The following is a 14,666-nucleotide window of genomic DNA, read 5'->3' on the forward strand; positions in this document are numbered from 1 at the left end:
TGCATATGCGAGACAATTGAAGTTACTGTCCATCTCTACTCCAGCCCACTCCTGTTGTCTACACTCTTTTGTTTCTTTCTCTACGGTGACATTGAACAGAACACATGAGAGAGCATCCCCTTGTCTGAGACCTGTGTCAATCTCAAATGTTTCTGATGTGGCTCCTCGGAAACGTACTGCTGCCTTTGACCCTTCCATACAAATGATTACAACTTCAGAAAAATTTGATGCTTTTTTCAAGGAAAAGAACTTAACGAACTGAGCAAGGCAATAACGCGCTGGTCCGCCTCTGGCCTTATGCAAGCAGTTATTCACTTTGGCATTGATTGAAGGAGTTACTGGATGTCCTCCTGAGGGATATCGTGCCAAATTCTGTCCTGTAGGGGCGTTAGATCTTCAGACTCCCGGCCTGGTTCAAGGGCCCTGCCTAATGTGCTCCAAACGTTCTCAAATGAGGAGACATCCAGCGACCTGGCTAGCCCAGGTAGGGTTTGGCAAATACGAAGACAAGCAGTACAAACTATCGCCGTGTGCGGACGGGAATCGTCTTGCTGAAATACAAGCCTAGGGTGGCTTGCTATGCAGGACAACACTACAGAGAGTAGAATGTCGTCTACGTACCGCTGTGCCGTAATGGTGCCGTGAATGACAACTAAGGAGATCCTGCTATGAAAGGATATGGCATCTCATTCTCCTGGCTGTCAGGATTATGGTGGACGACGATAAGCTAGGTATCCCACCGTTACCGGGGGCGTCTGTAGACATGCCTTCGTTAGCTATCGGTGCTCAATTCAAAGGCGGCACTCACTGCTGAAGAAACTTCTACTCTAGCCAATGAGATACCTGAGCAGGAAGAGCAATGATCTCTTTCTACGTCACATCTGTCACACGTGGGGACGCAGGACCTTACTGAAAATCACGATCCAAGCCCTTCACCATAACCGCATCGGCTCATCATAACATCACACACAAAAATCCCTAACTTTCCGACGGTATCTAGTTTTCATTACATGACCCTAACTTAATGAGTCTTTGCTCGACATAGATCTGACCTTCAAATCTGTTGTTGCAACACGACATCGTCGCACCGTTACGCTCTTGGGGAAAATCTAATGCAGGTCAGCTGTCTCCGAATCTTGTATGGTCGGTGCGATTTTCGCGTAAAGGTGTTTTGTGTAAAGTTCCTAAGTCAAAGATGGGAATCAGACTAATATTCCCCTCTATAAATCAAAGGAATCGCCTAAAAACCACACACTGTACTAGTGTCGTGTAACTGTCGTGTGACCTCTCTTAATTTAGTCCTCTTCAGCATATGCTGTATCAGAAACCTCCTCAAGTGATTCAACGGGTATCTTGCAGCCGCATCCCAAGGAAGCTCTCATAGAATCCACCTTTACCAACTTCTGCATTAAATCCTAACAGGACACGAGGCTCTGTGAATTGCCAGTAACTTAGAACAATTCCAGCTTATTATTCTCGTCAGACTATTGAAATAATCGTACTCAACAATTGCGTTGTCCACAGTCGATTTTAGTTATTTCAGTACATCTATTTAAAGTGTCCACGGCCCCATGTTCGAACCTCGTCAGAGTTTAAATTTCGAATAAAAGTCTTCAGCAATGGCGGCCGAAGACTTATTGCATAACAACTCACTTTCGTTCTGCTAAAGGCGTTGTCAAGGAGGGTAGAAGAGTGGAAGAGGTCCAGGGCACTCTCTTGCCCGTGGAGTGGGAGAGTGTCCCTAAAGGCGGAAGGATCAGCAATAATCAACGGCATGAGGATGCAGAAGGCAATGGTAAACACTGAATTAAAGAACATAATGTATATTCGTAGGGCGTATGGCCTGTAACTGAAGAAGTGACATTATGGCCTCTCCATTGGCAAAAGATCCCGGTCCATCCCGCATTTCGATCATTGCGAGGGGTCTGCCACAAGGTAGGTGACCATGAGAAAAATAATGAATAATCAGCTAAAGGACAGCGTTCTACGAGCAGTAGCATGGAATTTCAGTAGTTTGAACTTGGTAAGGTAGTTATAAAATCTGAAAACAGAAATGCTAAGGCCCAATCCAGATGATGTCCGGACATTTGCCACGCCGAACATTTGCCACGATTTTACCTGCTCCCAAGGATTAGGTCCTTTGTCTCCCCTCCCCCCTCCTCCACCTCCTCCTCCTCCTCCTCACCCGCCCTCCCAGTTTACTTTCGAAGTTCCTAACTTGACCACCAGTATGGAAGTTATTACGACGAACATGGGCAGGCTTCCTGCTCATTACAAAGGTTACGCGTACCTTAAACAGATGGACTCTAAAGAAGGTGTTGTTACATGAATGTGCTTACGCCGAAAAGCGGATAATTGGAAGGGAAAGCGGCTTTCTAGGAACAGAGAAGTGTTGAACGTATTAGAACATCTCTGTGGATCACCTGACAATGAGGCTCTGAAAGTGAGAAAGCAGGTGGAAAGGGCGAAGAGAAGGTCTCGAGAAGAAACTACCCAGTTATCGGAGATATACGCGGAGAGCTTCATGAAGATCTATTAAAAATCGGAGATGGCAGTAGTTTTATTCTGGAAGACGATAGATTAGAGGTGAGAATAATAATTTTTAGTGAAAGCAAAGGAAAAGAAAGTTTAAAAACATGTTCCCATTTTTTTTATGGATGGAACATTTAAGAGATGCAGCAAGCAGTTTGCACAGATCTGCACCATACACGTAGACTTAGGAGGCCAGATCGAAGAAACAAACATTCTTCCTACTGTATTTGCACTGCTCCCTAATAAGAAGAAAGACACATATGTTCGTCTGTTTCGTCTGATATAATAGGCAGCCTCTGAGTAGTGTCCTAAACAAGTAAAGATGGACTTTGAGGCAGCTGTGATATCGGCCATTCGTCAAGTTTTTCCCACAACTGAAATTAATGGATTCTATTTCCATAGGAAGAAGGGTTTATCTAGAAGAATTCTAATTCTCAGTCGAATTGAGGAGTACCGCTATAACGAGGATTTAAGACTTCACGTCAGCATGTGTGCAGCGCTGGCAGTTGTAAAACCGGAGGACGTAAGCAATGGATGGATTGAGATTCATGCAGAAGCTCCTGGTAACGGAAGGTTCTCTCAATTTTTTGACTACTTTGTGGATAACTGTCTAGAGAATGCGGATATTGCAACAGAAATGTGGGACTGTTACGGAAAAACGCACCGAACGACGAATTCTGTTGAAGAGTGGCACAACAAAATAAATAGTATTATTGGAAACCCTCACCCTCTAATCAACTATTTGAGCCGGCCGAAGTGGCCGTGCGGTTAAAGGCGCTGCAGTCTGGAACCGCAAGACCGCCGCGGTCGCAGGTTCGAATCCTGCCTCGGGCATGGATGTTTGTGATGTCCTTAGGTTAGTTAGGTTTAACTAGTTCTAAGTTCTAGGGGACTAATGACCTCAGCAGTTGAGTCCCATAGTGCTCAGAGCCATTTAATCAACTATTTGATGGAGTGGTTGAAAAAGGAAGCAGAGCTCACAAACTGCATGTACATGAAATTGGAAATGTATCTTGAAGGTAAGACGACGAAGAAGAAGTACTTGAAGCTAGACGACAGGATAGAGAGAGTCGTAAAGAATTATGAAGAGACTGGCAACATTAGGCCTTGCTTGAAAGCCGTTGCCCATACTCAGAAACTGGACTAAAATACGTTAAAAACAATGTATTAGAAAACTATGAATACCACAGAATCCTCGCAGATTACTGAGATACAATTATTAAAACATTGAAGCAGCATTATAGGAGCTAATATTAAGTTGTAATTGTAAATAGAGTGTACATTAGTTCGGCGTGTTTAGGCTGACTTTACACACGCTAAAATGGTAAATGGTCATTTATCATTTTGACGGTCCAAAGCCTGTACAATTTGTGATGCTAATCAGCCTTTAATGTAAAAATTAAAAAGTGTTTCAAGCCTCACAAAAGTATCCCTGTTGTTGTCACGTTAAGATAACTTTTTACTACCTTCCAATATTATGGACATACTATTAAATAATTGTGTTCTAAAAAAAATTTTCTGAAGCTTCAGAAACGCAACTATCACCTAAAATATCATGGTTTGTTAAACTGACAGTATACGCTTTTGTAAAAGAAAATGGGAGCTGAACATTTGAATTGCACCTAAAATTGACATCCCAAAACTGATGTGATCCTAAGGTTGACAATTTTGGCACCTCAAATATTTTTTATTTAAGTTTAGCTGCAAACATTTATAGTAGATGTAAATCTACTTAAGTAAATTTAGATATAGTCCTTTAAAAATTAAACTTTTTTACTAAATTGTTGATTATCTTTAAACAGATCAGTAAAAGCAAGGAGCTTACTACTGAAAATTAATTGTTACTAAAGAACATCAGAATCAAATGTATTAGACCTACTTTTCTTATACATTAGAGACTTTTTAAAAGATATTTGATCATTTCCTCTGTCACTAACAGTGTAATTTCAGTTGCTTTGCAACACCAGGGATATCTACTTCTAAATTATGTTTGCAGCTGTTCTCATTTCGAATTCTGGAATATTTACTTCGTCTTCTTTGGTGAAGGAATTTCGGAAAATGCATTTATTAACTACACTTTAGTGGTACTGTCATCAGTAACATTACCGTCGCTGTCACGCAGCAATGGTACTTACTGAGCCTTTCCGCTGGTTTACTTAACATGGGACCAATATCTCTTTGAATTTTCCGCCACATTTCTAGAGCGAGTTTCGTTGTGGAAACTGATAAATGCATCTTGCATTGAAATCCGCACCAAATTTCGAGCCTCAGTAAAACTTCACTAAACTTGGAGATTTTGCGTTCGTCTAAATTATACGTGCCTTTTGCGGTGCTCCTGCAACAGCTTTCTGTCGTGTTTTGTGTACCATGGGGGATCAGTTCCGTCTCTTATTAATTTATTTGGTATGAATATCTCGAGTGCTGTTCGTACTATTTCTTTGAACTTAAGCCACATATGGTCTTCATTTACATAGTTTGGAAGGATTCGAGACTATCTCTTAGAAAGACCTCACCCGAATTTTTAGCTGCTTTTATAAATAGATATATTTCGCGTTTAGTTTTGGTGAACTGCTTTGTTACGGAAGTGAGCCTCGCTACGACTGCGTGTTCACTAATCACTGTACCCGTCTTGATGCTCAGGATTATTTGCGGCTAAGAGGTCAAGTCTGTTTTCGTAACCATTTTCAATTTGAATTGTCTCGTCAACTAAATGTTAAAAATAATTTTAAAAAAAGCATTTAGAACAATTACGGTACTTATTTTCTATTTACAATAGGGTACATGAAAACGTATTTTTGTCAATATACGGAAGGTAGATTGAAGTAACTGCCAACTATAATTGTATGAGTAGGGTACCTATTTGTGATGAGACTCAAGTGTGGTGTCACCGCCAGACACCACACTTGCTAGGTGGTAGCCTTTAAATCGGCCGCGGTCCGTTAGTATACGTCGGACCCGCGTGTCGCCACTATCAGTGATTGCAGACCGAGCGCCGCCACACGGCAAGTCTAGAGAGACTTACTAGCACTCGGACCTAGCAAGGCGCCATTACCAGTTACTATTGATGCTGTAAAACATGTTCACCATTTATGGATTAAAGTTAAGTATTCCAGCAGCTACGTACGTTTTTTGCTAGTCTTAATTTCCTTGACCTGTTCCAGACCTCACGCCAGCCAGCGTGAGCTAAAACGCGTGCCTTTCGGCTTCCTCTCATACCGGGTTGGCTCTCTTGCCAATCCACAACATCAAGTTTTCTTTGAACTGTTCAGCAACTGTTTCATCTGAAACAGGGGGTCGGTAAAAGGAGCCAGTTATTAATTTATTCGGGTTGTCGCCTATAACGTCTGCCCATACTAAGTCACAGGAACTATCTGCTTCAAAGTCGATTGTGAGCTTACATTATTTTTCCTTAAGTTGTCCTTCTTGTTTCTTTTGTAGTGCTGATAATTGCAACTACGGCTTTTCCCTCCAGAACCTAAGATGTTTTCTCTGTGACCCTGTAAATACCAGAGCTAAACAATGTAGAACAACAGGATATGTTACAAGCGTAGCATTCTGTATTACTTCATTTCCTTTTTTCTAACACTTTAAAATTGTAAGTCGACTTTAGATGACATGTCAATCATAGATGTTCTTATCTCTATTTAGTGAACGTGTTTTCAGTTATGTTTTGAACATTGTCCCGCTACACTTTATTAAGTAATGTTTTTAGAGAGTAAATTAAAATGGAGTATGTCGGTATTCTTTTCAAAGATTGACATATCCATTTATTCTTTCCCTATTGTCTTTTGGGTATGCAGTTGTAGTAATTAAAGTAGGCACAAATGCAGTGATCAAAAGGAAATGATTAGCGTACATTCGCATTCTCGTTACATCGTTCCTTTCTTGTTGCTCTCATGCCGATGGACTGTTTTGTATCGCAATCAGTAAACGTGAAAGGAAGCTACCGTACAGACAGAGGAATGTATATTTGGACTTGGCAGAACTAATTACATACTGATATATTCGTCGGTACTGCTTTCGTTTCCCAAAAGTTATAAATATTTCGATTTCGGCAAAGAAGCTCTGTATTTGGTCAAGGTTTCGAAGAAGAAGGTCCCTTACGTACTGATTGTATCGAGTAAGATGTGGAGACGGCGGTTTGCAAGCGGACAGAGGTAGTGCGGGGAAGGGCGTCCCTTACCTGAGGGATCGCTACTCAAGATACCTGGCAAAGGGGCAAGTGTGGCAAATGTCCGGCGTGGCAAATGTCTGGCATTCATCCAGATAGAGCGGGGTCAGTGAAAAAAGAAGAAAATAATTTATGGTCAGACGAGTATAGGGTAACATCAGCGGCAGCAGAATAGTCATGGGGTATTAAAATGGAAGAAGAAGGGGTTACGGAAAAATATTGGCTTGGTGGTATGAACGATATAGGAGAAAGCGAATTGAGTTCTGCAATAAATTTCAGCAAGTAATAGCGAATACTATGCTCAAGAGTCACAAGAGGACGAGATATACTTGGAAAACGCCGCGATGATTACGTCATGGTCAGGCAGAGATTCTGAAATCAGATATTGTAAGACTTACTCAGGAGCAGATCTAGGCTCAGATCACAATGTAGTAATGATGAGCAGTAGGCTGAAGAGGCTAATCATGAAGAATCAGTGCACAAAAGAATGATGTACAAACATGTTGATGGGAATTCAGGTATACTGAAATACGATTCACTTAGGAATGAAATAAACGGAACTTCCAGCAAAGCTAAGGAGCAGAATATAGAAAAGTCAAAACAACCTTCGGTGAAATTAAAAGCAGGGTCGGTAATATTAAGAGTAAAATGGGAATTCCACAGTTAAATGCAGATGAAAGAGCGGATTGGCGCAAATAGTACACTGAAGGCTTCCATGAGGGGGAGGACTTGTCCGGTGCCGTGACAGAAGAAGAAACAGGAGACGACAGGGAAGAAAAAGTGGATCCAGTATTAGAGTCAACATTACAGAGAGCGTCGGACGACTTATGATAGGTAACATTCATCAGAATTTCCATAATCATTGGGGGAGTGGCAACATAACGACTTTTCACGTTGATGTGTCCAATGTAAGAGATTGGCGATACGCCAACAAACTTTCGGAAAAACATCATCCACACAATTCCGAACATGGCAAGAGCCGCCAACTGCGAGAATTACACGATCAACTTAACAGCTCATACATCTACATCTACATCTACATACATGCTCCGCAATCCACCATACGGTGCGTGGCGGAGGGTACCTCGTACCACAACTAGCATCTTCTCTCCCTGTTCCACTCCCAAACAGAATGAGGAAAAAATGACTGCATATATGCCTCTGTACGAGCCCTAATCTCTCTTATCTTATCTTTGTGGTCTTTCCGCGAAATGTAAGTTGGCAGCAGTAAAATTGTACTGCAGTCAGCCTCAAATGCTGGTTCTTTAAACTACCTCAGTAGCGATTCACGAAAAGAACGCCCCCTTTCCTCTAGAGCAGGGCTTCACAATATACGTGCTCGCGGAGCAAGCTGTGAGCAGCAAGGTGCGAGCACGGAGCAGCGCGAGCACGCTACCCCCACTACCGGACCAGAGTGGGGAGAGTCACGTGGGACACACAACAGCTGCCGCCAGTCAATGTAAATCCGCGGCCGCCTGCAGGGATATCACTCACGAATTATTACTGCGACAAATGAAACAAATAAAGGAGAATGTACACGTGCCACATAATTTTATTAGCTTAGTGTATGCCTCTACATTCGCATTAATTTGTGAGCTGTTACACAATAAAAGGTGTCACTGAAGTGTGGGATTCTCAGTTATCTTGTACTTTTTGCCCTTTACAATTGCGTCTATGTTCGGGGTAATTGTTCTTGTGCATTTTCGGCGCAGCCTGCAGTTTAAATTTCGATCAGACAATGCGTTTCTCAGACGTGTCTTGTTACATTTCATTGCAGTGAACAGTTGTTCACAAACATACGTGGAACCGAACATTGATATTATTGTAGCCGCCTGTTTGTGCAAACGAGGAAATCTATCCTGAGGGAAGTGTCTGTAGAATTCCAAAATGTTTTTCTTGTTCAGAAATTTGTCTCTGTATTCTCTGTCACACTGCAGGTGAATAATTTCTTGCTGCAGCTCAGGACGAGTCTCTTAAATATTCGCTGAATATGGAGAGAACAGATCAAAATCACTGTCTAGTGCTGTCAGATCTTGAAAGCGCTGATCAACTAAACTATGTGAATAACGTTCAGTCTTTGTGAACATCTTGCATGGATGATAATTTAGGAAAATGAGCTAGGTTTCATATTTCTAGCTGACTCACCCAAAGTGTCAATTTCATTTTAAAAGCTCGTATTCGATGTATGAAATGAGTAATTAGCAGATCTTTACCTTGTAGTAAAATGTTCAAAGCATTCAGATGGCTAGTTAAATCTGCTAAGAACGCGAGATCACATTCAAACGTGCGCACGCATTTCCCCTCCCTCCCCTCCCTCGCTACTCCACGACCTTGCACCTGCTCGCGAGCACGTGCCTGAGCAGACGCGAGTACTCGCGCTCAAAACCGGCCAGTTGTTAAGCCCTGCTCTAGAGACTCCCACCCGAGTTCCTGAAGCATTCCCGTAACACTCGCGTGATGATCAAACCTACCAGTAACAAATCTAGCACCCCGCCTCTGAATTGCTTCCATGTCCTCCCTCAATCCGACCTGATAGGGATCCCAAACTCTCGAGCAGTACTCAAGAATAGGTCGTACTAATGTTTTATAAGCGGTCTCTTTTACAGATGACCACGTCTTCCCAAAATTCTACCAATGAACCGAAGACGACTATCCGCCTTCCCCACAACTGCCATTACGTGCTTGTCCCACTTCATATCGCTCTGCAATGTTACGCCCAAATATTTAATCGACGTGACTGTGTCAAGCGCTACACTGCTAATGGAGTATTCAAGCATTACAGGATTCTTTTTCCTATTCATCTGCATTAATTTACATTTATCTATATTAAGAGTTTACTGCCATTCTTTACACCAATCACAAATCCTGTCCAAGTCATCTTGTATACCCCTACAGTCACTCAACGACGACACCTTCCCGTACACCACAGCATCATCAGCAAACAGCCGCACATTGCTATCCACCCTATCGAAAAGAACATTTATGTAGATAGAAAACAACAGCGGACCAACCACATTTCCCTGGGGCACTCCAGATGATACCCTCACCTCTGATGAACACTCAGCATCGAGGACAACGTACTGGGTTCTATTACTTAAGAAGTGTTCGAGCCACTCACATACTTGGGAACCAATCCCATATGCTCGTACCTTAGTTAGGAGTCTGCAGTGGGGCACCGAGTCAAACGCTTTCCGGAAGTCAAGGAATATGGCATCCGTATGATACCCTTCATCCATGGTTCGCAAGATATCATGTGAAAAAAGGGTGACTTGCATTTCGCTGGAGCGATGGTTTCTAAAGCCGTGCTGATGCATGGACAGCAACTTCTCTGTCTCAAGGAAATTCATTATATTCGAACTGAGAATATGTTCGAGAAACCTGCAACATGCCGATGTTAAGGATATTGGTCTGTAATTTTGAGGATCCGTCCTTCTACGCTTCTTATACATGGGCGTCACCTGCGCTTTTTTCCAGTCGCTCGGGACTTTACATTGGGAAAGAGATTCGCGATAAATGCAAGCTAAGTAAGGAGCCAATGCAGTAGAGTACTCTCTGTAAAACCGAATTGGAATCCCATCAGGACCTGGCGATTTATTTATTTTCAACCCATTCATCTGCTTCACAACCCCAGTGATGTCTATCACTATGTCCTCCATACGGGAGTCTGTACGAGACTCAAACGGCGGTATGTTTATTTGTACGATCCTCCTCCGTGAAAGATTTCTCAAATGCTAAATTTAAAATTTCAGCTTTCGTTTTGCTGTCTTCCGTTGACAGGCCAGACTGATCAGTGAGTGACAGGATGGAAGCCTTCGACCCGCTTACCGATCTTACGTAAGACCAGAATTTCCTTGGGTTTTCAGCAAGATCTTTTGCTAAAGTATGACGGTGGTAGTGGTTGAATGCTTCGCGCATGGCTCTTTTTACAGCAGCACGAATCTCTACTAACTTTTGCCTTTCCTCATTCTCCCGATCTTTCTTGTACCGCGAGTGCAACTGCCTTTGCTTCCTGAGCATTTTCCGAATTGCGCTGTTAAACCACGGTGGGTTTTTTCCGTCCGTAACCCACTTTTTCGGTGCATACTTGTCCAGTGCGTGATTTACAATACGTTTAAAATTTGCCCAAAATTCTTCCACGTGCATCGTACCGGATTAAATGAAGTCGATTCCAAGTTGCTGACAAGAATAACATACAGGAGAATGGAAAAGAAAATCGAGGATGTGTCAGATGGCGATGTTTGGCTTTAGGAAAGGTAAAGGCACCAGAGAGGCCGCTCTCACATAGCGGTTAATAATTAAAGCAAGAGTGAAGAAAAATCGAGATACGTTCATTTGATCTGTCGAGCTAGAAAAAGCGTTCGATAATGTAAAACGGAACAAGACGTTCGAAATTCTGAGAAAAATAGGGGTAACCTATATTGAAACACGTACAAGAACCAAGATGGAACGATAATGCTGGAAGACCAAGAACGAAATGCTCGGATTAAATAGGGTGTCAGACAGGAATGTAGTCTTCTTTCGCCCTTACTGTTCAATCTATACATCGAAGAAGCAATGTCGTAAATAAAATAAAGGTTCAACGAGAGTGGGATAAAACTCATGATGAAAAGATATCAGTGATAAGATTCGGTGATGACATTACTATACTCACTGATACAGAAGAAGAATTAGAGGATCTGTCGAATGAAATGAGAAATCCCTTGAGTGCAGAAATATGGACTGAGAATAAATCGTAGAAAAAAAAGTAACGAGAAATAGCAGAAATGAGAGGAGTGAGAAACTTGTCATCAGAACTGGGGAGCCGGCCGGAGTGGCCGTGCGGTTCTAGGCGATACAGTCTGGAACCGAGCGACCACTACGGTCGCAGGTTCGAATCCTGCCTCGGGCATGGATATGTGTGATGTCCTTAGGTTAGTTAGGTTTAATTAGTTCTAAGTTCTAGGCGACTGATGACCTCAGAAGTTAAGTCCCATAGTGCTCAGAGCCATTTGAACCATTTTGAAGAACTGGGGATCACGAAGTAGGTGCAGTTAACGACATCTACTACCTAGGCACCTAAATAATCCACAATTGACGGAGCAAGGTGGACATAAAAAGCAAAGTAACACTGAGAAAAAGGGCATTCCTGGCCAAGAGAAGATCATTGGCATCAAACATAGTTCTTAACTTGAGGAAGAAGTTTCTGAGAATGTACTTTTGGAGCGGAGCATTGTATGGTAGTGTAACATATACTGTGAGAAAACCGGAACAGAAGCGACTCTAAAAATTTGAAATGTGTTTCTACACAAGACTGTTGAAATTTAGGTGGTCTGATAACGTAAAAAATGAGAAGATTTTCCTCAAGATCAGCGAGGAGAGGAATATATAGAAAACAATGACAAGAAAACGGGGCAAGAAAGTACGACATATGGTAAGACATCAGGGAATAACTTCCACGGTCCTGGAGGAAGCTGTAGAGAGTAAAAACTGTAGAGAAAGACAGATATTGGAACACGTCCAGCAAATAACTGAGGACGTAGTTTGCAAGAGCTACTCTGAGCCGCAAAGGTTGTCGCAGGAGAGGAATTCTTGGCGGGCCACATCAGACCAGTCAGTATATATATATATATATATATATATATATATATATATATATATATATATATATATATATATATATTCTATTGAGGTTATAAAACATTACTGTAACGTGCGGCTGCCTCGAGATTATACACGGTTTACCACACCTGGCCCCGCCCCTCTGCTCTCAATACTCTCACACGACGCCTTTCATTCCCTACCCCAACTTTCTCTACCTCTTACGCCTGTTTTACACACATATGCATACATACATACATTCATCCGGTATTGACCACACAAGTAATAACATGTACGTTAATTGCTGATACCAAGACAATCATGAGATGATACTTCTTTCCTTTATTGTTGTTCGGTAGTGCAGAGACAGGAAATACTCAACAACAGTATGGTTTTAGTGAACATCAGTCACTACATATGCTTTGCACTGATAATCAAATGACAAAATTATTTTGCAGATTGTTAAATGGATTGTGTAAACTGAATTAGGTACACAAATATATCTGAAAGGAAGTAACTTTAAACAAAATGTAATGAGTCTCTTGAACTAAGATGTTAATAGCTTGTATAGAGAAAATTATTTCAATTGGCTACAACGGTCGGCCAGAGAACCTATTTAGATGGGGCAGTTGTCGTATTCAGTACCATAGAGGTTTAAATTCTTGCTGCTCTGTCCTGATTTAATTTTTCCCATTATTTCCCTACGTTATTTCGGGCGAGTACTGAGGTTTCAAACTCTATCTCCGTAATATTTTAACTGACCGCTTTTTTGATTCTCTTTCCCCTAGTGTTGGAACACATGGACTACATCCGAGAAACAACTATTTTCGTATTACTATTTCTTGGCTTATCTTGCTTTCACAATTCCGTAATTCATGGATGCATTTTTTGTTGTTATTGTTTATGTTAGTAGTAGTCCTGCTGGTGGTTTTAGTTTCACGGCAGTCCAACCAAGAAACCTTCACCAAGGTTTAACGTCTAGCAGTACATGGCAACTAATAATAACTGTGAAAACGTATGGCCCTAATGTGCCCAATCATGTAAGAGAGAATCAATCGTACATCACATGCCACAGTGCTGATTTTGAGTGTTGGAAATGCTTTGTGTAGCGTAGATCGTATGGCATTAAGCACTGCATAGACGTTAGTAACGAAGAGTGCTGAAAACAGGTTCAAAATTCCCGCATACAATGGTTGCTGAGGTAGAAATGGTCAGAATTTTAGTTACTGAAGGGGGAGCAGACAAGCAATTACTGTTGAGAACTGTGCAGTATTATCTTATGTTGCCTAACTATATTATTTGAGTCAGTTTTTGGTAAAGATTTTGAAGTGTCGAAGTCAGACGTGTCGTACAGTAATGTGGTGGTTGACTTCAGTCCCTTTTACACAGTCGACTTTCTTCTCTGCGTCTACTAGTCGTGGCAAGTGTGTACAATGCAGCGCCTCTAGCGTTTCTTTCCTGTATTGTCTCGTCTGTCATAACTCGTCGTTTACGTTTACAAGTCAGCGCCAAAGCAGCGTGTATCACAGGAGCTGTCCACTGTGCAGTTTGGTACATAAACAGTAAAACTGAGGTTATGAGAGAGCATTTTTTTTTCGAAAGTAACGAAATATAGTAATTGAATGTGGGGTCAAGCAATAGTAATGGAGTTTGTTAATGATCAAAGCAAAATTCACAGTGAATGTCCTTGACAAAGGTCGTATGACAAATTCTACGCGCTTCTGAAAACGGTAACAATAGGAAACGCGTCGTGCAAACATTTCAAATACATCTACATTCACCTACTCAAGGAAATATGCACGAGGACAAGCTGAAAATGATGCCTTCGAATTATGTGAAAACTCTTAAAGCTTTTAGAATAAATTAAACGACATTACTATTCTACATCTTCGTTCTTCATGTCTACATATTTGCATCCCTCTACCGCTAGAGGCTCCCAGCTGTAGCGTGTAACATGGCGATGTGTAACGTAACTATGTCGGTACGTGAGAAACAGCGTGCTGTAATTGAATTTCGACTATGAGCAGTTCGTCCACAAATGGAGCACGCTCACTTGCAGCCTGATAGTACCAGTCCACACGCAGGTGCTGCGACATCTCCAACAGTCCGACGCATTGGGTTCACTATCGTCGATAATCCTCATACAATCCCGAAGACTTCAATTTGGCAGTGAACAAGCGGTACCAGAGATGAGGTTGCGGGTCCGTCAACAAAGTCAAAGTTTCTATAGTGACGGTATCGACAAACTGGTCTCTTGTGGGACTAATGTTTGGCCGCCAGGGTGATTACGTTGGGCAATAAATATGTTAACATGAAGAATGAAGGTATAGAATGTTCATAATATCTGTGCTATTTAAAAAGCTTTAAGACTTTTCACATAAGAAAT

Source organism: Schistocerca piceifrons, chromosome 1, assembly GCF_021461385.2.
Source record: "Schistocerca piceifrons isolate TAMUIC-IGC-003096 chromosome 1, iqSchPice1.1, whole genome shotgun sequence".
Classification (NCBI taxonomy): Eukaryota; Metazoa; Arthropoda; class Insecta; order Orthoptera; family Acrididae; genus Schistocerca; species Schistocerca piceifrons.